This window comes from Vicugna pacos, chromosome 10, assembly GCF_048564905.1.
Source record: "Vicugna pacos chromosome 10, VicPac4, whole genome shotgun sequence".
Classification (NCBI taxonomy): domain Eukaryota; kingdom Metazoa; phylum Chordata; class Mammalia; order Artiodactyla; family Camelidae; genus Vicugna; species Vicugna pacos.
Genome location: NC_132996.1, coordinates 41,977,420 through 42,000,655, shown reverse-complemented (window position 1 = coordinate 42,000,655; position 23,236 = coordinate 41,977,420). Strand labels below are relative to the sequence as shown.

At 43.3% G+C, this 23,236-nt stretch overlaps 1 protein-coding gene and 1 long non-coding RNA gene across 7 annotated transcripts in view; one reads left to right on the top strand and one right to left on the bottom strand.

Moving 5' to 3' along the window:
* NELL1 (neural EGFL like 1) overlaps positions 1 to 23,236 on the bottom strand; it is a 745,741-nt gene that overhangs the window by 386,722 nt on the left and 335,783 nt on the right. The gene's annotated exons all lie outside the window — the stretch shown is intronic.
* LOC140698743 (uncharacterized) lies at positions 2,159 to 5,533 on the top strand. The gene is made up of 2 exons (XR_012076629.1): positions 2,159 to 2,576; positions 4,819 to 5,533. It is a non-coding gene; the product is annotated as an uncharacterized lncRNA (long non-coding RNA).

The following is a 23,236-nucleotide window of genomic DNA, read 5'->3' as shown; positions in this document are numbered from 1 at the left end:
ATCTGTTCGCCTATAAATGAAAGTGAATATGGGATAATTGGGACCCTGAAAGAAGATTCACCATTAGTAAGATTTCCATAACTATAATGTAAGAAACAAGCGCCAGGAATCAGTGAAATAATGCAGGCAATCAACAAAGCGTTCTACCTGCACAGTACCGTGTGCTTCCGCAACAAATGGACAACAGGAATGCGAAAACTGTACAAGACGATTACATCAAGCCAGGGTGTGGAAGGGACACCCCAGGAATCTGAGCTAGGACAGTACCTGCACATAAGCAGGAGATGTATTTCAGATCCTTCTGGCAGTTAAGGCATTAGAATTCTTTAACCAGTTGGGTCCTTACATCATTTAAGCATTTTGCTTTACAGAAGAGTGGATATCATAAAAGTCAAGAGGAAAGGTGTGTCAGTAAAGGAGTAATGGTCAGCTTTGTCACCTGATGCTGAGAAAGTTGACTAAGATAAGGACAGACAAACATAAACAAGTTCATACTGTATAGCACAGAGAACTGTATTTAGTATCTTGTAATAACTTAAGATGAAAATGAATATACATATATGTTCATGTATGACTGAAGCATTATGCTGTACACCAGAAACTGACACAACATTGTAAATGGACTATACTTCAATCAAAAATATATACATACCAAAAAAAAAAAAAAACCCTGCCAGAATTAAACATTCAATTTGGCAAGAAGTTCACTGCTGACCTTGACCTGGTAAGAGTAGTTTTGGGGAAGTAGAGTGGGGATGGAGGGTAAAGCCTGACTGTAGTCAATTAAAGACAGAAGGCAAGACGAAGGAGACATGAAACAAGGCAAACTTTTTGAGATGTTTGGCCATAAAGAGAATAAAATTGAAGCAGTAGCTCTAGAGAGTCTTGACATATTGAAAGAGAGTCTTGTTTAAAGACTCTCTTGTGATGGAAAGATCACAGCAGATTATACGTTGCTGAGGACGATTCAACATGCATGAAAACATGATCTAGGCAAGAGAACAGATCTTTGCGGGAGTAAAGTCCAGGAAGAGGCAAGAGGAGTTGAGTTCCAGTCCAGAAATGGAGCAAGTTACCTTTACAACAAAAACGAAAGCCAGTGATCAAGGAAGAGGTGGAGACAAGTTGGCATATTGGGTGGTGGGAAGATGAAGTGGTTCACATTTGCTTGTTTTTAATTTCTCAGTGAAATGAGAAGAGAGGGTAACATCTGAGAACTGGAGAGGAAGGAAGTATCGGATGTCTAAAAAGAAGGGAGAATATTAAAGAGTCACTTTGGGAAGAAGGAAGGAGAATTCACTAGGGAACACAGAAGGGAGCTGAAGAGGTTCATGTGATTTGGGCCATAAATGTTAAGTGAGAGCAGTCAGCCTGGCCATGTGTTTTTCTCCAGGCTTATCCAGGTATTTGGGGTAAGGACAGGATATTTGGAAAGTTAGGTGTAATCACAGATGAGTCTTTAGACAAACAAGATGAATAAAAAGAAAAACAAGGGAACTGGGGTTGTAAGTAAAGAGCTGATGGTAATGAGGTGCCAAGGAACCTCAGCCACTGAGGTCAGAAGGGAGGCTCTGACAACAGAGGTAGACCATTGAACTGGACTGGACATGATGGTGGATCTGCAGAGCCCAGATCATTCTTCAGAACTAAAGAATATCACCCCTCCACCCCATCGCTATCTCAAGTACTGCCTGCTAATGACCTTCAGCTGTTAGCATTTCAGAAAAACTACCCTTGCCTGGAGCAAGCTGCCTCACCCTCAGTCGCACTCCCACCCTGAGGGCAACCTTCAGTGAAGACTGGTTCTCCTTTATCTCATCTCAGCATCATCAGGATAAAGGACTATCCCAGACTCAGAGCACTCAGTGAGATGGAGCTAACTCCTCCCTCTGCCCGATCTCCTGTCCTTCCCTTCCCCTACAGGCGTTCATCCCTGATAAACTTCCTGCATGCCAGCCTCAGTTTGCTTCCTAGGGAACCCTAACTGCAGCAGGAACCCTGATAGAGGCCAATAATTATTACAGTGAGGGTACTAGAGTATGTGAGCTGGAAAGCCAGGAGATGGAGTTAGAGAAAGCTAGAGCCACAGAGGGCTAGAGTCAGAGAGTTCTAGAGTCACAGGGTGCTAGAGTCACAGAGGGCTAGAGTCACAGAGGGCTAGAGTCACAGAGCACCGTGCTGACACTAAGATTTGGGAGGGGACTTAGTTTTTGTTCATTACAAGGTCTTTCACAGGAGTACGTGAAGGCGGAAGAAAAGGTCACTGTAAGTAAGAGGTCGGGAACACCAAGAAGAGCCAGGTACTGGAGGGGGCTGGTCAGCGCTAGTATTGTTCACCCAACACCACAGCCCTCCTCCATACAACCACACAACTCTACTTCTCCATCCTCTTCCAAGTAAAGCATGGCTGCAGGATTGAGCCTGAAATCCGAGCAGAGGCTTGCCACCTCCAGGAGGAAACATTAAGAGCCAGCATCCAGCATAACACACTCTCTTCTTCCTGTCCTGGAAAATACGGGAGCACAGAGGCAGAGGCTCCTTCAGCCTGCGTCCCTGAGTGAGGAGCGCGTCACCAGGTGAGAGTGATGAACGTGTTGTATGACCTCAAAACAAGCTTCGGTTGGTTTAAGCCACTGAGCCCACCGGGCCTAGTACAGAGGACGATCGTGAGAGCACCTCAAAGAAGGCGATCGTTAAGCTTGATCTTGAAAGATGACCAGGAATTCTGCAGGCAGAGAAGACAGGTGGGGGGACAGAAGGTGAACGTTTCGTCTCTGCAGAGTTCCGGAGGGAGGGGATCATTTAGTCGTGCAACTCCAGGAGCATCAATTAGCCCTCTACTGGACCCTGAGGCAGAGGAGTGAGCAAACACCGTCCCGGACCTCATACCCTGACAAGACGCTGAGCGAAACTTGTAAGTTCTACCAAGAAGGTCGATCTTTTAACGGGGATGTGACCTAGTCTGAGAAGGTCAGAGGAGGATTTGCTGTGGAAATGATGCCTCACTCAAGACCTGGACTAGAGATGGAATAGATAAAGGGGAGAGGAGAGACATACCAGATAAAGGAGAATGCTGGAGAAGAATTTGTCAGAAGATGGAGCCTTGTCTATTTGAAGGGAAACTGGAAAGATAAGCTTGGGCCGGATCCCATCAGGCCTGGCAGGACACGTGAAGGAGCCTGGGCCTGAGTCATGGTGATAACACAGTCCGATTTCTGTTTTCAAAGTATCACTCAGCTGTAGTGAAGCGAAAGGATGGGAGCAGGGGCGCTGAAGGCTACATCACATTGGCATTTCACTCACAGAGATACAGCCACACCCAGCTCACCGCATCCTGCTGGGAGGCCCAGCCATTCTTTAAGATGAGAAACTAGTCGGGACTTGCCTTAGAGGCACTTCAACCTCCAGCCCATGGGCCACAGCTGCCAACCAGGCTGCCGTTGGCAGCGACTGCTTCTCTGTCCGGGACCCTGTCAGCTCCTCCCAGAGACAAACTCCGGGCTCATCTTCCTCCGGCCCCTGGATGACAGCTGAGAGGCATCCGCCTCCCCTAGATTTATGCAACCCCTGCTCTCCATGAGTCACCTGGACCCGTGGCTGCACGCCCCCGCCGCTCTGCTGATTTGTCTCTGGGTTGGTTTTGTTTTCAGTTCACACCACTGGTAATCGCAACCTCTGTGTATGTAATAATTGCCTGGTACCAGTCCAGGAAAAGACCGAACCAAAGTAAAGCAGGAAAGTTGACAACTGTACCAGAAAATTAAACTGTCACAATCTTATCTTTCTTGTTTATCTATCACGCGAGCACTAGATAAACAAAAAACACGTTGTGGTATAAATAATAGGGGGAGAGAAAGAAAGTAAAGTGTTTAGAGTTGTCCAGTGGGGTCCCTTGAGACAAGAGGATGGAAAAAAGGATCTGACAAACTCCCTGCTTTCAGGATGGGGATGGAGGATGGAGTGGTAACACATCTGCCTAAGAAAGACTGCCTTTCCATCCTCAGGGAAAGGCACAACTCTGTAGACAGTTTCAATAGGACTCAAGAGTACTTCAAAAGCAAATCTGATTATACAGACAATCAAAACAGAATTAACATCTTCAGCGAGCTAGGATATCCTGAGAAAATCTTAAGAAATAGCAAACAACTGAGATTTTTCAAACGAGCCTAAGACAAATGCATTTTGTTCACAGAAATAAGATTCTAAACAGTTATGAATAATCACAAAAAAACCCAAGAAACAAACAACTTCCTAATTACAGAATGGGGGCAGCGGGGGTATAGTTTAGTTGGTGGAGCGCGCGCTGAGCATGTGCAAGGTACTTGGTTCATTCCCAGTACCTCCACTTAAAAAAAAAAAGAATGAACTGATGCTCAGAGAGAGAAAGTGAGTGAGCCCAAAGCAAGGAGGGTTTTAACCATAAGCCTGAAAAGCCATCTGACCTCTGCCCAAGTGACGAGGTACTTTGCCTGAAGCAGGGCGCTCTCTCCCAGTGAGATATTCACCCAAATCTAGGGGACAGAAGGCCTAGGTTTGAGGCTGAACCTCAAAATAGAAGTTGAACACACTCAAGTTCAGCCTCAACCTGAAGGTCTGAATCAGTCTAGGAAGCTTTTCTAAGAGGAACTGCAGATAAGCTGACTACTTGAAGGGAATGGATTAAAAAAAAACAAAAAACAAAAACCCACCTTCATTAGGCACAGGGTGATACTAAAATGAGTAAGAGGCGAATAGCTGTCAACCTCACAGAGTAAAGTCAGGAACAACACCGGGCACCTGGTGAACACACAATAAATATCTGTCATTTCTACCTGTTAGACACTATGCTCGGCACTCCACAGGAAGAACTCATCACCCCACTCGTTCCACTTGACTGCTTACTACAGGAGGTAGATGTCCCCAAGTCGCGATGAGAAAACTGAGGCTCAGAGATCACCAGGTCACTTGCCCAAGGCACCGTCAGCAAGCATCAGAGCCCGGTCTGAATCTGCAGTCTCAAAGTCTTCAAAGTCAGCACTGTTTTCACTGCACCAGTCCTAGCCCTCCATAACCTTTCCATCCTATGACCATGTTGGACACGGTCTAACTGATGCTGCCATGAAGAGCATGGAAACAAGGAGATCTCCAAATTCTGTGTCCGTGCACAACGCTGTTCATGACATGCCCTGGTGTTGGACCCTCAGTTAAAGGAGCCCTGCGGTACTGTGCGTCCTGGCTCCTGTGGCCCCAGAAGAGGTGGAAGCGTTCTGCCCCACGCTGCAACCCACCACCTGATACAACCTTAACTCAGGATGCTTAATAAGACTATTGAGTGCCTCCTATTGGATTCGAAAGTGGTGACCAAAAGGCCTGGGTTTTTAATTAAATATTGTTATAAAAAAATCTATAAACCCTACTGCAGTTTCTATCAGCTCAAGTATAATGCGGACCCATCTGAGATTCATTCATACAGACTGCTGTCACCTTTGAAATATTACAGCTCATCTTCTGGTGGTCTTTTGAGGTAATAAAAATACATGATTTATAGCCCTCCCCAGGATAGTCAGTAGTTTGTTTTCGTTTTCAAAAGGTATAGTCATGGACTTTAAAATGAAACCTGATGAGGCGTAACGATTCTTTACGTATCACCAGCTTTCATCCGCACAAGAGAGTGCAGAACAAAGTTGAATTTGGTCTCACTGTCAGCAGAGTGTAGCGTTCGGGTAGGTAGCAAAGACGGAAGCAAATGCGAAGAGTTCTCTAAATAAGATAGTTTTCTCTACTCAAATTTGTTATGTAAGAATTTCCTCAAAAAAGGGAACCCAGGGAGTGTTGGCCGCTGGGGGTGGGGTGAGGAGAGGCAGGGGTAAAGTTATGCCTGACTCTCTGTGCACATTAAAAAAAAAAAAAGATAGAGTGAAATAAGAAAACCAGCATTTCTTGAGACTGTGCTCCATGCCCAGCACCGTGTGCGTCCCATTTCATTATCCCCAACCATCCAATGGACTGATGTCAGAAACTACATGTAGAGCACCTACTATTGCAACCGGGGTCTCTGGGACTCCAGGAGCACATTTCTTCCACTCTGATGATTGGGCCATGGGCACAAGATGGATAATCAAGACTCAAGCTCTATTCTTGCTCTTTCTATTAGTTAACTCTAGCACTGGGCACTGCTCTTCTCTAGATCTCACTTTTCCCATCTATAAAATGGCAAGTTGGACCAGAGAGCATCAAAAGACCTCCCTGGTTCTAAAGTTCTTGACACATTCTGGTGTCCCTGTCCTCACAAGTCATCATAAAACCTGCCTCTGAAGCAGCTTCTTCTGGACCACCCGCCTTTCCTCCTATTTCAATGAGCATGAAGATGTTCCAGGTGCCTTTTCCAAGACACAAGTCCTGGGAAATATCATTAAGATTTTCACACTCTTCCTTGATACTTGTATCAACTCAGCTGACTTCTCCCTGAAAATGAAGAAAAGCTAGGGCTAGCAATAGACATTCACACAAAAGCACAGCTCTGGACACATCCTCCAGGGACTTGTAAGATAACTTGCAGGGACTTTAATCTCCTGACTGTTCAGAAAGCTGGAGTTATAAAAACATGGCCGCATGGCCGGTCAGCAGCCATATCAGAACTATCAACACCCTCCCATCTGCGTCATACTAGACATTTTTTTTTTAAAGTGAGGGGCGTATATGATCTCTGATTTGAACTTTTAAAAATCCAGTGAGGCAGACAAGATGTGAATTATTATGACCTTTTTCAGATGAGAAAATAAAGACCTAGAGAAGAATTCCGACTTGCCCAAAGGTACACAGATAATCACTGAGCTGGTAACAGAATCAAGGTCTTCTAACTCTGGAATTGAGTGCTTTTATCCAATGTTCTGTGCTTCTCTATAATCACTGTTTTCTTCCTAAAGCAAGGGGTGAAAAATTAAATGCCTATGGAATCTAGGAATATAAATCAAATGCCAACAGAAGGCAGTAGAAGATATACATGCAAAATATGTCCCTTCCCAAAAATAAGCAAACTAGGTATCTCTTATTTTTCTTAAAATATAAATCAGTCCTTCCTCCTCCTGCTCTCTCTTTCCCTAACTCTTTCATTTTCCTGCTTCTAAGAGCAAAGAAATGGTTCTCTCTTACAAGGTAAAAAACACAGCACAAGGCCAGTGACAGATGGAGAATGACACTAAACCTCAGTGGCAGAAGGACAACAGGAAGAACCTGTACTGTTACCTTCCCTTTATAGATGAGAAGTTAGGGGCACAGGAATGGACAGTGAATTGTGTAAGGTCGCAGAGCCAGAAGGTCTGCCCGCACTGCCAGGGTACGAATTCCAGCAGCAAGGCTCCGGAATGGGTACTCATCACTTCATAGTACCACCTCCCAGGGACTGCGAGCTACATCTCCGATCTTCCCAGAGAAGTTACAGACCCTAGTACTAATTTAACTCCTTAACATAATGGCTCCCTTTTTAAAAAACATTTTGAACCAAGCAACCTCTGCCTATCAGATTCAACCCATGGATACCTGTGCCTTAAAGCATGTTATCACAAGGAGCTTTATTGGGTGCAGGGAGCGGCGAGAGAGGGGGAAGGAGGAGGAAGGAAGGAAGGGAGGATGGAAGAGGGCAAAGAAGGAAGGAGGGAAAGAAGGGAGGGAGGGAGGGAAAGGGGAAGGAAAAGGACGTGACAGGAAGTGAAGAGTGGAGGAAAGCAAAGCAAAGAAAAAGGAAGACAAGAAAGAAAAGGGAAAAAACAAGGCAATCTAGGGAGGCACCTAGTTAACTTCTATGGATTGAGTTCTGCGCCCCACACCAAACATACATGTCTGTGCACTAACCTCCAATGTGATGGCGTTTGGAGATGGGACCTTTAGGGGGTAATCACATTTAGATAAGGTCAGGAGAGTGGTGCCTTCGTGATGAGGTTAGCGCCCTTTTAAGAAGAGACATGAAAGAGCATGCTCGCTCTCTCTGCCACACAAAGACACAGGGAGAAGGCAGCAGTCTGCAGGCCAGGAAGAGAGCCCTCATCTGAACCAACCACTCTGGCGCCCTGCTCTCAGACCTCCATCCTCCAGAACTGTGAATAAATTCCCATGGTTTAAGCCATCCAGTGTACAGCGTTTTGTTGTAACAACCCCAACTGACTGCTACAATAACGCTTTAAATTTCTCGGTTGCCTGGTGAGATGAATTTTTACATCATCTTGTAAGATAAGTGTCAAACACACATGTTGCCTGCCAGACCAAATATTTGCAGATTAAAAATTCAAAGAACCTTTTGGTCATCCCATGCATAGTAAAGAAGTCTTCTCAGACAGGGTTAAATACATCACAAGATAAAGTTAGATTGCTAGATTTCTGACATTTGAAAAGGATTTTCCACATATAGCTATGTCAGAGATTTGCAAATTCATGCTAAGATGTTTCTTCCCCCCTGCTGGGCTCAATTTCAGAACTAAATACTGTCATAAAGTAACACGTCTCTTTCTGCCACTAGGAATCACAGTATATACATTTTTAGCTGACATCGGAAAAGCATTGTAAGACACCACCCCGTGGCTTTTTTACCCAGCCTGGTACTTGTGACCTTCAAAAATGTTCATAAACTGATGCTGAGCGCCTGCATGGAAAGCAGCGCACTGAGTGAAAGATGACCAGTTTAGTTCTAGCAGGCTGTGCCCCAACCCACCCAAGCCTATCAATACCTAAACTCTACTTCAGCCAATGGTACCAACAAAACCGGTGAGCGCTTCCAAAAATGTCCAAGGCTTCTTCACGGGTTGTGAGTCAGCTGGACTAATCAAAGAACACACGGTGTAACCCAAATATGGAAGTTATGATAGTCTCTTGCCTTCCCTACCAATAGGAGAGGAAATTCAGGGGCTATTAAGAGACTGCTGGATTCCAGGGGCAGTAAAGATTCCAAAGGTCAGTGGGCTGTGGTCCTTATATTCTGTCTTTTATGCTAAGTAAAAAAAAAAAAAAAAAAAAAAAAAAAGCCAGACCATACAGAACTATCCCAACCCAATCAAGAGGCAATTACCTGAACATGAACCAAATTCTCCTAGAGAAAGAAGGGAATGACGCCACCAAAAATGACTGAGGAAGGTTTCACCCAAAAGACATTGGTTGCCAGTCTCAAGAAGGCGAGAAGATGCCTTCTTAAAACGTCGGTGGCCTTCCCCCATCACTTGGATTGAACAGGGCAGCAATTTTCCCCCTAGCTTTATCGAGATATAGTTATATCTCAAACACTGTATAAGTTTAAGGTGTACACTGTGTAAATCGGATACATGTATCATTGCGAAATAATTACCACCACAGCCTTAGCTAACACCTCCATCATGTCATATAATTACCATTTCATTCTGTGATTTTAAAATCTACTCTCTTAGCAACTTTCAAATGTACAACACGGTAATGGTTAACTGTAACCACCATGCTGTCTGTACATGCGATCCTGAGAACTTATTTACCTTACAACTAAGAAGTTTGTACTCTCTGAGCATCAAAAGATGAATGAATAAGGCAGACGTGAGACACAGACAGTGGAATATTATTTAGCCGTAAGAAGGAAGTCCTACCATTTGCAACAACATAGATGAGCCCTGGGAGTATTATGCTAAGTGAAATAAGCACTTTTGATACCACTTCTAAGAAAGCCAAACTCATACAAATTACTAAAATGTTGATTACCAGGGGCTGGGAGATGGAAACGTGGAGAGATGTTGGGCAGCTATTTTGCTTTACAAAGATAAAGGAAAATCAACCAAGAGCGCGCGAGACAGGAGAGCACACCACCACCAGTGATGCACTACATCCTCCTTACTTCCGGCTGCCACTCTTCTTTATAATAATAGGTAGCATTTATTGATCACTACTTGGTGTCAAACATAGTTATAAAGCACTTTGAGTGTATTAATCCATTTCATCTCTACAAGCACCATATAGATAGGTATACGTCAGTATTTTGATTTTACAGAGGCACGAGAGGTTAACCGGCTGCAAGGTGACCTCAGAGAATTTGAACCCCTGGCATCTACTGTATTCTGCCTCTGTGGAAGGCCACCTTAGCCTCCCCCTTCTCAGTAAGAATATTCACTTTTCTTGGTTAATTAAATGGCAATTTCCTGCAGTCACAATTCGTCAAATTACTCATTCACCACTTTTCCCATGCAGTCAAAATAAAGTGCACAGACTTCAGTCTTTTAAAAATAAATGACTTGGTGCCGGAGGTTTAGACCTGATTCACTACAGCATCAAATTAACCAGTGATTAAATACCAGCTTCTGAATTACACCAACAGGGGCCTGTGGGCCTGGGAGCAGGTAGTTAATGAACACAACCTGGTGGATAAAACCAGTCCCTGTCTTCCAGCAGCTGGATGATGAATGACAATCAGCCAAGGGCCCTCAGGAAGGAGAGCTACTTCCCTCTGTATTTCCCCATGCGAAGTGATTCCTTAGATCAAACAATCTTTCTGAACCAAAATCAGCAGTATTCCCAAGTCCAAATTCTTCCACATCTGACAGACTCCATTTCATCTACTACGAAAACCAAAACCATAAACTATTTAAATTGGTCCTTAAAAGTCATCCAGTCCAGACTCCTATGAAATGTGATCATTGAGAAAATACCAAAATAAACAGATGAGAAGAAAAGATCAAATAAACAAACAAACAAACAAACAAAGACAAAATAATGACTCGTAACCCACTTTCCTCTGAAAGCACCATCCAAGGGTAGAATGGAAAACACCATTCAAAAGGAGGAAGATGGAAGAGAATCTCATTTCCATGTCGTCCAACTGGCCTTCAACTCTTTTTAAGTGGAAGAACCTCTTTAGAAAAGAACAGCTAATGTGTGGACAGCGTTTACTAAGTGTCAGGTACTCGCCTACATTTACTAACTCCTTCAATCCTCAGAGCAACCCTATGAAGTAGGTTTGGGGCAATTTACCAAAGGTCACACAACAGGCAAGGGGCAGGGCTGGATCTCAAGCCCAGGCAGACCCGGCTCCCAAGGCAGGGCTTTAGCCTCCATACCGTCACTCTCAACCAGAGTAGCGTCACTTGCAAGGGGGGGAAAACCTGGCTCTTGGAGGAGTTAAGAAAAAAATTAGATAGTCTACAAGTTTGTGTTCCTCCAAAGGGCCACAGTTTAGGAGCAGATATACAGAATATCTGTGGTATTAAACTTTCATGAGGGAATGATAAGGAAAAAAATGGCTCAAAGACACCTTCGGGGGCTGATAATGAAAAAGAAAAGTTAAGACACATTGCTGTATGCTGAACCGACTCCATGTGGAATAACATCTAACTTGGGAACTCAATATGTAAAACAGAATTAAACCCTGTATCAAACTAAAAAGGTTTTGTATGGCAAAGGAAACCATCATCAAAATGAAAAGGCAACCTACTGAACAGGAGAAAAGACTTGCAAATCATATATCTGATAAGGGGTTAATATGCAAAATATGTAAGAACTAATTCAATTCAACCGAGAAAAGCCGAACAATCTGATTTTTAAAAAGCCAGAAGGTTTGAATAGACATTTCTCCAAAGAAGACATACAAATGACCACCAGACACATGACAGGTGCTTAACATCCCTAATCATCAGGGGAATGCAAAGTAAAAGCACACTGAGATATGACCTCACACCTGTAAGAAGGGCTATCACCCGAAACACAAGAAACAACAAGTGTTGCTGAGGAAGTGGAGAAAAAGAAACCCTCATGTACTGTCTGGCAGAATGCAAACTGGTGCAATGACTATGGAAAACAGTATGGAGATTCCTCAAAAATTAAAAATACAACTACCATATGATCCAGCAACTCCACTTCCAGGGATTTATCCAAAGGAAATAAAATCTACATCTCAAAAAGGCATATGCACCCCTATGTTTATTGCAACAGCATTATTTACAACAGCCAAGACACAGAAACAAGTGTCCATCAATGGATAAATGGATAAAGAAATGTGACATGCAGATACACAATGGAATATTATTCAGCCTTTAAAAAGCAGAAAATTTTGCCATTTGTGACGTGGGTGGACCTTGAGGGCATTATGCTAAGTGAAACAAGTCAAAGGAAGACAAATACCATATGCTCTCACTTGTACGTGGAAGCTGAAAAAAAATCCCAACTCATGGTCGCCAGAGGTGGAGGGGCAGGGGGTGGACAAAATGGATGAAGGGGATCCGAAGGCACAAACTTCTGGACGAGTATGTCGTAAAGACAGAAGGCACAACGTGGTTAGTATGGGGGTGAATAACACTGCAATGAACATCAGTGTCCAAGTGTCTGTTCAAGCCCCTCTTTTCCATTCCTTTAGGCATATACCTAGGAGTGAAACTGTGGGGCCAGCTGGGAATTCTAGGCTCGGGTGTTTGAGGAACCAATGAACTGCTTTCCTGCACCAAACTGTTGAGGCTGCACCAAAGATAAGAGGTATCCCAAGGCTGAGAGGAGGGAAGAAAGGGAGTTACTGCTTACTGGTTACAGGGTTCCTGTGGGGTGACGAAAAGATTTTGCAAACAGATGGTGGTGATGGTTGCACAACGTCATGAATGGAACTAATCCCAAGGAATCGTACACCTGAAAATGGCTAAGATGTCAGGTTTTATGTCAAGTAAAATGTTAAGTTTATACATACACACACATCGTAATTTGCAAAATAATGTAACATATCAAACACCAATGGTTTGCACACTTTACAACTGTATGGTATGTGAATTATTATCTCAATAAAGCTGTTTAAAAAGGAGGAGGGAGAACTATATTCAATATCTGGTAGTAACTTATAATGAAAAAGAATATGAAGATGAACATATGTATGTACACGTATGACTGAAACATTATGCTGCACACCAGAAATTGAGACAACATTATAAACTGACTATACTTTAATAAAAAAAAAAAAAGGGAGGAAGGAGAGGAAGACAATCCCAAACCTCTATTTCCCCTTCCTCAGGGGAGACAAAAACAGGTGAGCCCCTGAGCAGCTGAATGTAACAGAGCCAGAAAGAAAAAAATGCAGCAGATCTCAGTTCACAGCCCAGTTTTGCCACCAGTTAGCGTTCCTCTGGGGAAGTTCCCGGGTGTTTCTGAACGCGGGTTCCCACATCTGAGGAACACGATGCGATGGCGTGCACTGCACACGTGTGCACCTGGCGCGGTGTCCCGGGCCCCAGTCACGTCTCTGGGTGCCTCTTCTCACTTCTGGGTTTAAAGGCAGCCGTTCTTGACAGGCTGCGAGGACTTGCTCTCTGGGCTTGGAGACCTAGCAAGAGGGAGACGGCTTCTCAGGTTAGTGTCGTCTGCCTGTCAGTGATGCTGCCTCCCCTGACTGGTCCCTTCACAAGATGAGGAGGGGCAGTCACCCCCTTCCATCTGGCTCTGCAGCTCCCCGTGGGTGACAGCTCAGGCAGCCTCGCTCTCCTCTTCCCCAGGATGAGAGCAGCTGCTGTTTGTGGGACTGTGTGACGGCAGGACAGCTCATCTGTTGGGGTGGAGGGTGTGTGTGTGTTCTGTAATGTCTGTCGAAATTTAAAACGCCTAAGTTTAAAAACTTAGAATTTATACCTGAGGAGTTGAAACCTCCTTTAAGAGTGACAAGATCGTGGATTCTTAACTAAATAAAAGGCTGATAACAGAGCAGAATTGGTCCTTCCATCTTAGGAAAATGAACTTAATCTTGGGAAAATAAATTTTAAATACCCATCAGCATCATCATCATCACAATAGGAATAGTAATAATAATGACATTTCCTTAAGATTAAAAAAATACCAAGATCCCTCCTTTTAGATACACATTGAGGTCTAATTCAAACACCTGCCTCAATAAAAAAAATGTGGAAAAAAACAAACAAACAAAAAAACAAAGACATGCCTGAGAGTTGCAAACAAATTTTAGAATTAAAAAAAAAAACCCTCCACAGAATAATAAAGAGAAGGAGAGGCACAGAAAAGGGGGGCTGGAGATGGAACTGGGAGATGAATATAATCAAATGCTTCCCTAAAAATATTTACTGGGGAGAAAAGCTGGAGGAAGAAAACAGGACCAGAGCTCAACCAATGACAGCCCCGCCCTCCTCTGGGCCTCACACACCGAAGCCCGTGGGGCACCTCATTCGAGCTGAAGCTTCTTTAACCAAGTGGTACCACTACGGCTCTCTAAAAAGCCCCATAAGAAGTTACGGCTGGGCTTTCCAAGGAGGGCACACTGTTTGGGTGGTGCGGGGACAGCGGTGGGCGGGGGTTTTCTCTGTGAGCTCCTAGGGATGAAGGTGCTTACCTGGGCCTGGCCCTGGGACCCTCACTCTGCCTTCAGGAGCTCACGGGGGCAGGAACTCTGATGGGGGGGGGGGTAGTGGTTACAGGGATGAGCCAGCTTGGCCAGGGCGTCCACAGGGAGTAAGGGGAGGCCAGGGCATAAACCAAGAAGGACATTAAAGCTGAAGGCCCCTTGGAGGAAATATGCCTGGAAGAGCCCCAAGGAGGTAATGAGTATTCCATCCAGCAAAGGGCATGACACCAGCGGCCCTAACAGGTGAGGAAGGGTGTACACGACTGTTAAGGGAGGAGGTGAGAAATGGGAAGAATAACCAGAGGAAAGGCCCAGCGCGGAAAGGAGGCACAGTGAATGCGATTTCACAGAACTGAAAGTGAGCGAAGGAACCAAACAGAACTGGGGAGAGCGGGAGGAAGGCAAGCACCAGCAGGCCTTGAAGGCGTGTAAAGAGTCTGCACCTCATCTCCGAGGTTACCGGGCATACAGGCACGATGTGAAAACGCGAGCTGCTGCAGGGTAGCAGTTTTTGGACAGGGGAAGTTTGAAAATATTTTTATTTCATTCTTCAAGAAAATATTCACAAGGTGTGTACACTTGTTAACAGGAGCAATTTTTGACTACTGCTCTGCTCACTGCTGTAGATCTGTTAAGGAAAGAATAAATTAGTAGAATCACTAAAGTGTTTTAAACTGGAAAATGACACGATCATGGATGTCTTTTTAAAAGATCATTCTGGAACCATGTGGGTGGTAGATGGAGAAGATGCGTGAGCTTGAGGCTGAGTCTACCCAGGGATGGAAGTTGACTGGTTTTTCATTGAACTGTAGTCAGTTTACATATTGTGCTAGTTTCTGGTGCACAGCACAGTGATTCAGTTATACACATACATGTTCCTTTTCACATTCTTTTTCATTATAGGTTATTATGAGATATCGAATACAGTTCCCGGTACTGTCCAGTAGGACCTTGTGGTTTATCTATTTTATACAGTAGTTAGTATCTGCAGGGGATAGGAGTTCATGATTTTAGGGACAGAGCAGCTAAGTGACAAGGTCAAGAGCATCCTGAAGTGGTACAGGAGCAAAGGTGACTGCAGTCCTACAGATAAAAACCTCCCAGGCTGGTCGTTCACCTACAGTGATGGCAGAGCTTAGCATGGAGCTGAAGCCCAAGTGGCCAGGTACCAAAGACCTCCATGAGTGAGGGGGGGCAGCCAGGAGATCTGTCACTGACAGCAACGAGAAAGGACAGCAGGTGTCACGAGCAGATGGCTGGGACTCCAACACAGAAAAGCTTTTGTAGGAGGAAGAAAGAAACCACTCTAGATGCAGCAAAGCTGTCTTTGGAGAAGCTCATGTCACCTCTGGGCTCCAAGGTACACTAGGTGTTGCAGAAAACGCAGCCTCCTTTCAGAGAGCTGGAGGAGAGCTGCATCCCCAGAGGAAGTCAAAAAGGCTGAGCAATGGAGGGACATCATTCTGCAAAGAGTCTGAGGATGTGGGGGCATTTGTTTAGGAGACAAGGGTTCCAGAGAATGCAGTGTGGTGGGAGGAAAAAGAGCAGGCGGAAGGAAGAATCAGCTCAAAGGACAAACAAAATAAAATTGGAAGCACAGTCTAGGAGATAACTGATCAGAAGACCTGGCAGTTCATGCAGGGAGTGAAGATGATGGACCTGGGAGGCAGTGTGGCTCCAGCAAGCCCGGGGGATGATCGCAGCCAAGGGCAAAGGCCAGAGAGAGCTGTTCGCCGACAGGTACAGCCCGTGCTGGGGACAACACTAATGCCAGAGAGGATTTTTGGCCAATGAAGAGGAAGTTCTTTTTGGTCAAGGAAGAGGCAGAGCTAATGGTAGCCACACCACGTGGCTTGCGACCGGGTGGTAAAAGATGGACTTTGCATCTTTTACAAGGGTAACCACTACAGTTTGTCACCTGCAGTCCTGAGCTGGGGTCCTGCTTTCAGTAGTGTTGCTGCCGCTTGAATGGGCTCAGGAGGGTGAACTACGTGCACATCTTCCCCAATCCAATCAGTGGCTTCACAGTGGCTGCGAAGTGGGAGTATTTAAAGCACAGAAATCAACAAACTCTACAAATCAGGTCCCCTGCTCCCCAAATCCCTATACAAACGTTCAACATTTACCAGCACCCCACTGCCTGCCTTGTCCTTGTTCCCATAACTCTTGGGAAATGACACTCATGCCTCACACTCCAAGCTGCCTCTTCTCTACCCTGATCTCACCTGCTCTACCGTGATCTCAGCAGACCACCCTCACGAGAACTGCCGGCCTGTGTAGACTTCCACAATGATTCTGTTCCAAGTGCTGCCTGGGCCTCCCAGGTCCCACACCCTCCTGCTGAGTGCCCACCTCCACCTCCTTGCTCTCCAGCTACCAGGTCTCTGTGTGATAAATACTAACAGTAGACACGTAGATTTGAATGTAGATTCTCCTTCTCTGCCTTGCTATGTGACTCTGTCTACAAAATGGCGATTTTGTAGAAATATCCACATTGGATTATTTTTAAGAATTAATTGATCAAGTACATAAATCCCCTAGAATTGTGCCTGAAAGGCAGAAGGCCTCAATTTTTTTTCATTCACTCCAGAAAGCAGATATTATTTTTTTTGGAAGTATGTAGTACTTCTGTGTGCCAGACACTGTTCTAAGCTCTTTACATGCATTAACTCATTTAATTCTCACTAAAACCTTATGTAGTAGTCCCATTATTCATCCCATTTTACAGACTGGGAAAACTAAGGCCTCAAAGAGTTAAATCATTTGCCTACAGTCATACAGCTAATACCTACTACAGCCAGGATCCAAAGCCAGGCAGTTAGCTTCACAGTGCTCACTCTCCACTGCTGGGCTATCTTCCCAGTAGCCCCCTTTCCCTATTCTCTCTGCCCCTACTCCCCATGGATATTTCTAGTCTGCCTAACTTCCCAATCAACCGTAAGTCACTACTGACCAAAATCCTCCTCCTGAGGCCTAGAAATGGGCTTGAACCATAAAGAGAATGATCAAGCTATTCAGTAAATATGATGGTTATATAAAAAGAAACAGAGACAAACCACACCACTTGGAATAGGCAATGCCACTTCTCACGTTGTTCCCTTGATTTGGGATGCTCCACTTACCTGTCTTTTAAGAAAATATATGTGCATCATTCAGAGCCCATCTCAAGGTTTCCTCCACAAAGGTCCCTGCATTCCCATTCCCTGTCTTTCCACTGAATCCCTGGTGGTGCCTGGACATACTCCAGATTCAGGACGTACCCTGACAGAAGAACCACTATATCACCTCAATGTCTATAAAGTCGATTTCTGTAAAGCTATGTTATCCTGCCATCACTTATGTATCTATCTATTTCCCCACAGGCCCCCTTTTTTTTCCCCCAAACAGAGTGGCTATCTTAGGGACATTTCTGTTTGCTTAACACCATAACACACAGCACTTACTATCAATTATGGGCTAAATAACATATGAAAACAAGTGATTGAGGATGAATAATTGGATGGATGGATAAATAACAAAAAGCAATGGATAAGACCTATGATGAGTATCTTATATATTAAAATAAAGGATCAGAGGCATGGTCAGGTAACCTGTAATGATCACTTTTTCTACTGCCTAGTTCCTTAGCTGAACACTCATGAAAATTTATTTCAAAAATGTTCGCCCTCTAGGGACTGAGGCAGTACAAGACAGTAGTATACAAAGATCCTAACCTCTCCTCCTCTCACAGACACACGAAATCTACAGCTACATGTCAAACAACTCCCTCCAAAGAACACTTGAAAGCCAGCTGAACAGCCCCTCCACAACGAAGGAGAAAAGGGCCACATCAAGATGGGCAGAAGAGGCAGCGATGAGGTCCCGCCACAACCCTACCCAGGCCCACTAATTCCCCATCAGGAGAAATCTCACAAATTTGGACCTTGTCCTGGGGGAGCAAGGGGCTCATGTCCCACATCAGGCATACCAGCACTTGGCATCTGCACCAGAGAGACAAACTCCTAAAATGATGGGCTTTGAAAGCCAACAGACCTTCTGTCCTAAACCCCAAGGGCTGTAGGATACTGAGATTCCACTCTTCAAACACAGAAAGCCAAGGAAAATGAGGAAACAGAGTATATTCCAAATAAAAGAAAAAGATAAAACCCTAGTAAAAAAAAAAAAGTTTAATGAAATAAAGATCCAAAATTTACCTGATAAAATATTCAAAGTAATGGTCATTAAGATGCTCACCAAATTTAGGAGAATAGATGAACACAGTGAGAACGTGAACAAAGAGAAGGAGAAAAAGAAAGGAAGGAAGGAAGGAAGAAAGGGAGGAGGGAAAAAAGAAAAGAAAACAGAAGAAAAGAAAAACCAAACAGAAGTCACAGAGCTGAGGAAAGCAATACCTGAACTGAAAAACACACTAGAGGGGTTGACCAGCAGACTAGATGAAGCAGGAGGAAACAGCTGATCCATGAACAGGGCAGTGGAACTCACCCAAACAGAGCAGCAAAATGAATACAGAATTTTAAAAAGCGAAGATAGCTTAAGGGACCTATAGAACAAGATCAAGCAGCACAATGCACACTATAGGGGTCTCAGAAAGAGGAGAGAGAAAGGGGCAGAAAACTTATGTGAAGAAATGGTGTCTGTAAACCTCCCTAACCTGGGGAAGGAAACAAAACACCTAGACCTAGGAATCCCCAACAAGAGGAACTCAAAGAGATCCACACCAAGACACGTTAAAATGTCGAAAGTTAGAGACAAAAATCTTAAGCGCAGTAAGGAAAAAACAACTTGTTACGTACATGGCAACACCCATAAGGCTCTGAGCAGGATTTTCAGCAGAAACTTTGCAGGCCAGCCAGAAGACAGTAGCATGATGTATTCAAAGTGCTGAAAGGAAAAAACTTCCAAACAAGAATGCTCCACGCAGCAAAGTTATAATTCAGAATTTAAGAGATTAGAGTTTTCCAGACAAGCACAAATGAAAGGAATCCATCATCACTAAACTAGCCTTAGAAGAAGTGTTAGAGAGATTTCCTTCAGCTGAAAAGAGCAGTAATCAGTAATAAGAAAACATGTGAAAGCTAAGCTCTCACAGGTAAAGGTAAATATATAGTAAGAACAGTGGAATAACCACTTTAAAAGGTAGCATGAAGGTTAAAAGGTAAAAATAGTAAGATTAACTTGTGTACAACAATTAATTAAGGGATACACAAAATAGGAAGATAAAGGCATAAAAGGCATAAAATGTTGGGAGAGGGAGTAAAAACGTAGTGTTTACAATGCATTCAAACTTAACCTTGCTAGCAACATAAAATAGACTGTTTCATCTACAGGCTCTTATGTGTATGAGCCTCGTGAGAACCACAAAGCAAAAACCTACAGTAAACTCACAGAAGATAATGAGAAAGAAATCTAAACATAACATTAAAGCAAGTCATCAAATCAAAAAGGAAGGCAGTTAAGAGAAGAAAGGAACAGACAAGGACTACAAGACAGCCAGAAAGCAATCAATAAAATGGCAATAAATACACACCTATCAATGATTACTTTAAATATAAATAGACTAAAATTTCCAATCAAAAGACCTAGAGTGGCTGAATGGAAAAAAACAAAACAAACAAGACTCATCATTATGCTGCCTGTAAGATACTTCAGGTGTAAGGACACACACAGAGAGTGAAGGGCGGGAAAAGTTGTTTCATGCAAATACAAGCCTGAGGAAAGCTGAGGTAGCTGTACTATGTAAGACAAATTAGACTTTAAAACAAATACTGTAATGAAAGAAAAAGATGGTCATTACATAAGGATATCATGGCAAATGCTAGATCAACAAAAAGATAAAACATTTGTAAATAGTTATGCATTCGACATAGGAGCACCTGTATATATAAAGTAAGGATTACGAGAACAAAAAGGAAGAAACTGACAGCAGTGCAGTAACAGCAGGGGAATTTAACAGCCAACTTACATCAATGGCTAGATCATTCTAACAAAAAAAAAGTGTAAGGAAATATAAACATTAAATGACACATTAGACAAACAGACTTTACAGACATATACAGAAACATGCCATCGAAAAGCAGCAAAATCCAGCGTCCTCAAGCGCACACAGAACACTCTCCAGGACAGATCACGTCAGGCCAAAAAACAAGTCTCGGTAAATTTAAGACGACTGAATTCATACCAAGCATTTTCCCCAAATACAATGCTATGAAACCAGAAATCAATTTCAAGAAGAAAAGTGGAAAAATCATAACTATGTGGGGACTAAAAACATGCTACTGAGCAACAGTGAGTCAATAAAAGAATCAAAGAAAAAAATACCTTGAGACAAATGAAAATGGAAATACAACATGTCAAAATCCAAGAGATGCAGCAAAAGCTACGAATTAAACGAGCTAATACACGCAAAGAGCTTAGAACGGCATCTGGCGCACAGAAGCACTATGCACTTCCAATAATAACAATAGTAATAGTAATTTCTGCTTCCTCAAGTGAATGAGAAAAGAACGGAGGCCCTTCTGCCTTTCAGGCACAATTCTAGGTGATTTATATACTTGATTAACTAATTCTTAAAAATAATCCAGAGTGGATATTTCTACAAAATCGCCATTTTGGAGACAGAGTCACATAGCAAGGCAGAGAAGGAGAATCTACATTCAAATCTACGTGTCTACTGTTAGTATTTATCACACAGAGACCTGGTAACTGGAGAACAAGGAGGTGGAGGTGGGCACTCAGCGGGAGGGTGTGGGACCCGGGAGGCCCAGGGGTAGGTCTAGGGTGAGAGCACCTGAAAGGGAAGGCAGCACTTGGAACAGAGTCAATGTGGAAGTTTACGCAGGCAGGCAGTTCTCCTGAGGGTGGTCTGCTGAGATCAGGGTAGAGAAGAGGCAGCTTGCAGTCTAAGTGTCATTTCCCAAGAGTTATGGGAACAAGGACAAGGCAGGCAGTGGGGTGCTGGTAAATGCTGAACGTTTGTCCAGGGATATGGGGAGCAGGGGACCTGATCTGTAGAGTTTACTGACTTCCAAGAATAAAATCTTGCCATTTACAACAACATGGATGGACCTTTGGGGTACAGCTGGCCTTGGCCTTGAACAACATAAGGGTTAATTCATGTATAACTTATACTTGGCCCTCCAATTCCATGGTTCCTCTCCATCTGTGGACTCAACCAACCATGCGCTATGAAGTTCTGTAGTATTTGCTATTGAAAAATATCTTGTATAATTGGACCTATGCAGTTTAAATCTATGTTTTTCAAGGGTCAATTTTGTGATATGGTGAGTAAAATAAGTCAGACAAGGACAATTACCATATTATTTCACTTGTACATGGAATCTAAAAAAACAAATGAACAATCAAAACTCACAGATATGGAGAACAGATTGGTGATTGCCAGAAGGGAGGAGGGTTGGGGGTGGGCAAAATGGGTGAAGAGTGTCAAGAGGAACCAACTTCCAGTTATAAAATAAACAAGTCTTGGGGATACAACGTAGAGCATGATGACTATAGTTAATAATACTGTATCGCATATTTGAAAGTTGATAAAAGAGTAGATCTTAGTACTCACGGGAAGGAAAAAAATCTTGTCACTTTGTATGGTGACGGATGGTAACTAGGCTTACTGTGGGGATCATTCCATAGTGTATACAAATGTAGAACCATTATGTTGTACACTTGAAACTAACATAATGTTGTATGTCAGTTATACCTTGATTAAAAAATGGCCTCTGAAATAGAACATGAACCTCCATAGGTCACCACCCACTCCTATCCATGTCCTGTGCATTTGCTATCAGCTTCAGAAATAACCTCGTTTATTCACTAGGTCCCATTTCTCACATAACTGGGTTATTTAAACCAGAGTTAAATGAAGGTCAGTTTTCAACCAGCTGGAAATTCCCCTAGGTATATTTTATAATGCAAAAATGTTCTGAGGTTTTTATCTAAGCTTTTTAAACAGTGGAGTAAAATCTATTGAGTAACATGATATATTTCCCAGCTCCAGAAGAGGTCTTGAGAGAACGGGGGTATCTGTTGGTGAGAGGATATTTAGCCACAAATGAACTGCCTGACATTGGCTTAGGTAAAATATATCTCGTATAAAAACAGCTACAGTTTGTTGAACACCTATTTTGTGCCAGGAAATGTGCAAATGTGCATTCATTTGCTTTAATCTACATAATTCTGCAAGGCATTAATTTTTTGTTTGTTTGTTTCAAAGAAAAGGAACCAAGGTTTGGAAAAGATAATTAAGTTTCCTAAGGTCATATGAGTTCCAAGTGGCAAAGCTGAGGTTGAAATCTACTTAATTTTAGTTATTTAATGTTCTTTCCTGCAGTATAGTTGATTTACAATGTTGTGTTAGCCTCTGGTGTATAGCACAGTGATTCAGTTGTACATATATATATATATATTCTTTTTCGTATTCTTTTTTATTATTATAAGCTATTGAATATAGTTCCCTGTGCTATAAAGTAGGTCTTTGTTGTTTATCTATTTTGTATATTGAATTTGTATCTTTTATTATTAAGCTCCAGCTCTTTCAATATATGCTGTTCTTAAAGATACTGTACCTAATAATAGGACAATAGGTTGGGAGAGAGAATTGTAACAGTGTTCTTCCCCCCAGAGCCAACACATCCTGTATCTGAGTGAATCTCTGTCATTAGTCTCCCAATGAGCTGGAGGTTTTGTCTTAAATCCAAGTACCGTCTAACAAAGGCTCCTCCATCGGATACTCTCAAAAAGATGTTTGTTGAGGTCCCTATAAAAATAAATCCATTTATTCTGCAGTTAATCAGATCAAGAAAGCCAACATTGAAGCAGACCTCTCTGCACTTACAGCACCGATCTCATCCCTAAGTCGTCCCACTCAAGACACCTGGGCTTCTCGCTGAGCTTAAGGTCACACAGCTCAAAGTGCCAGAG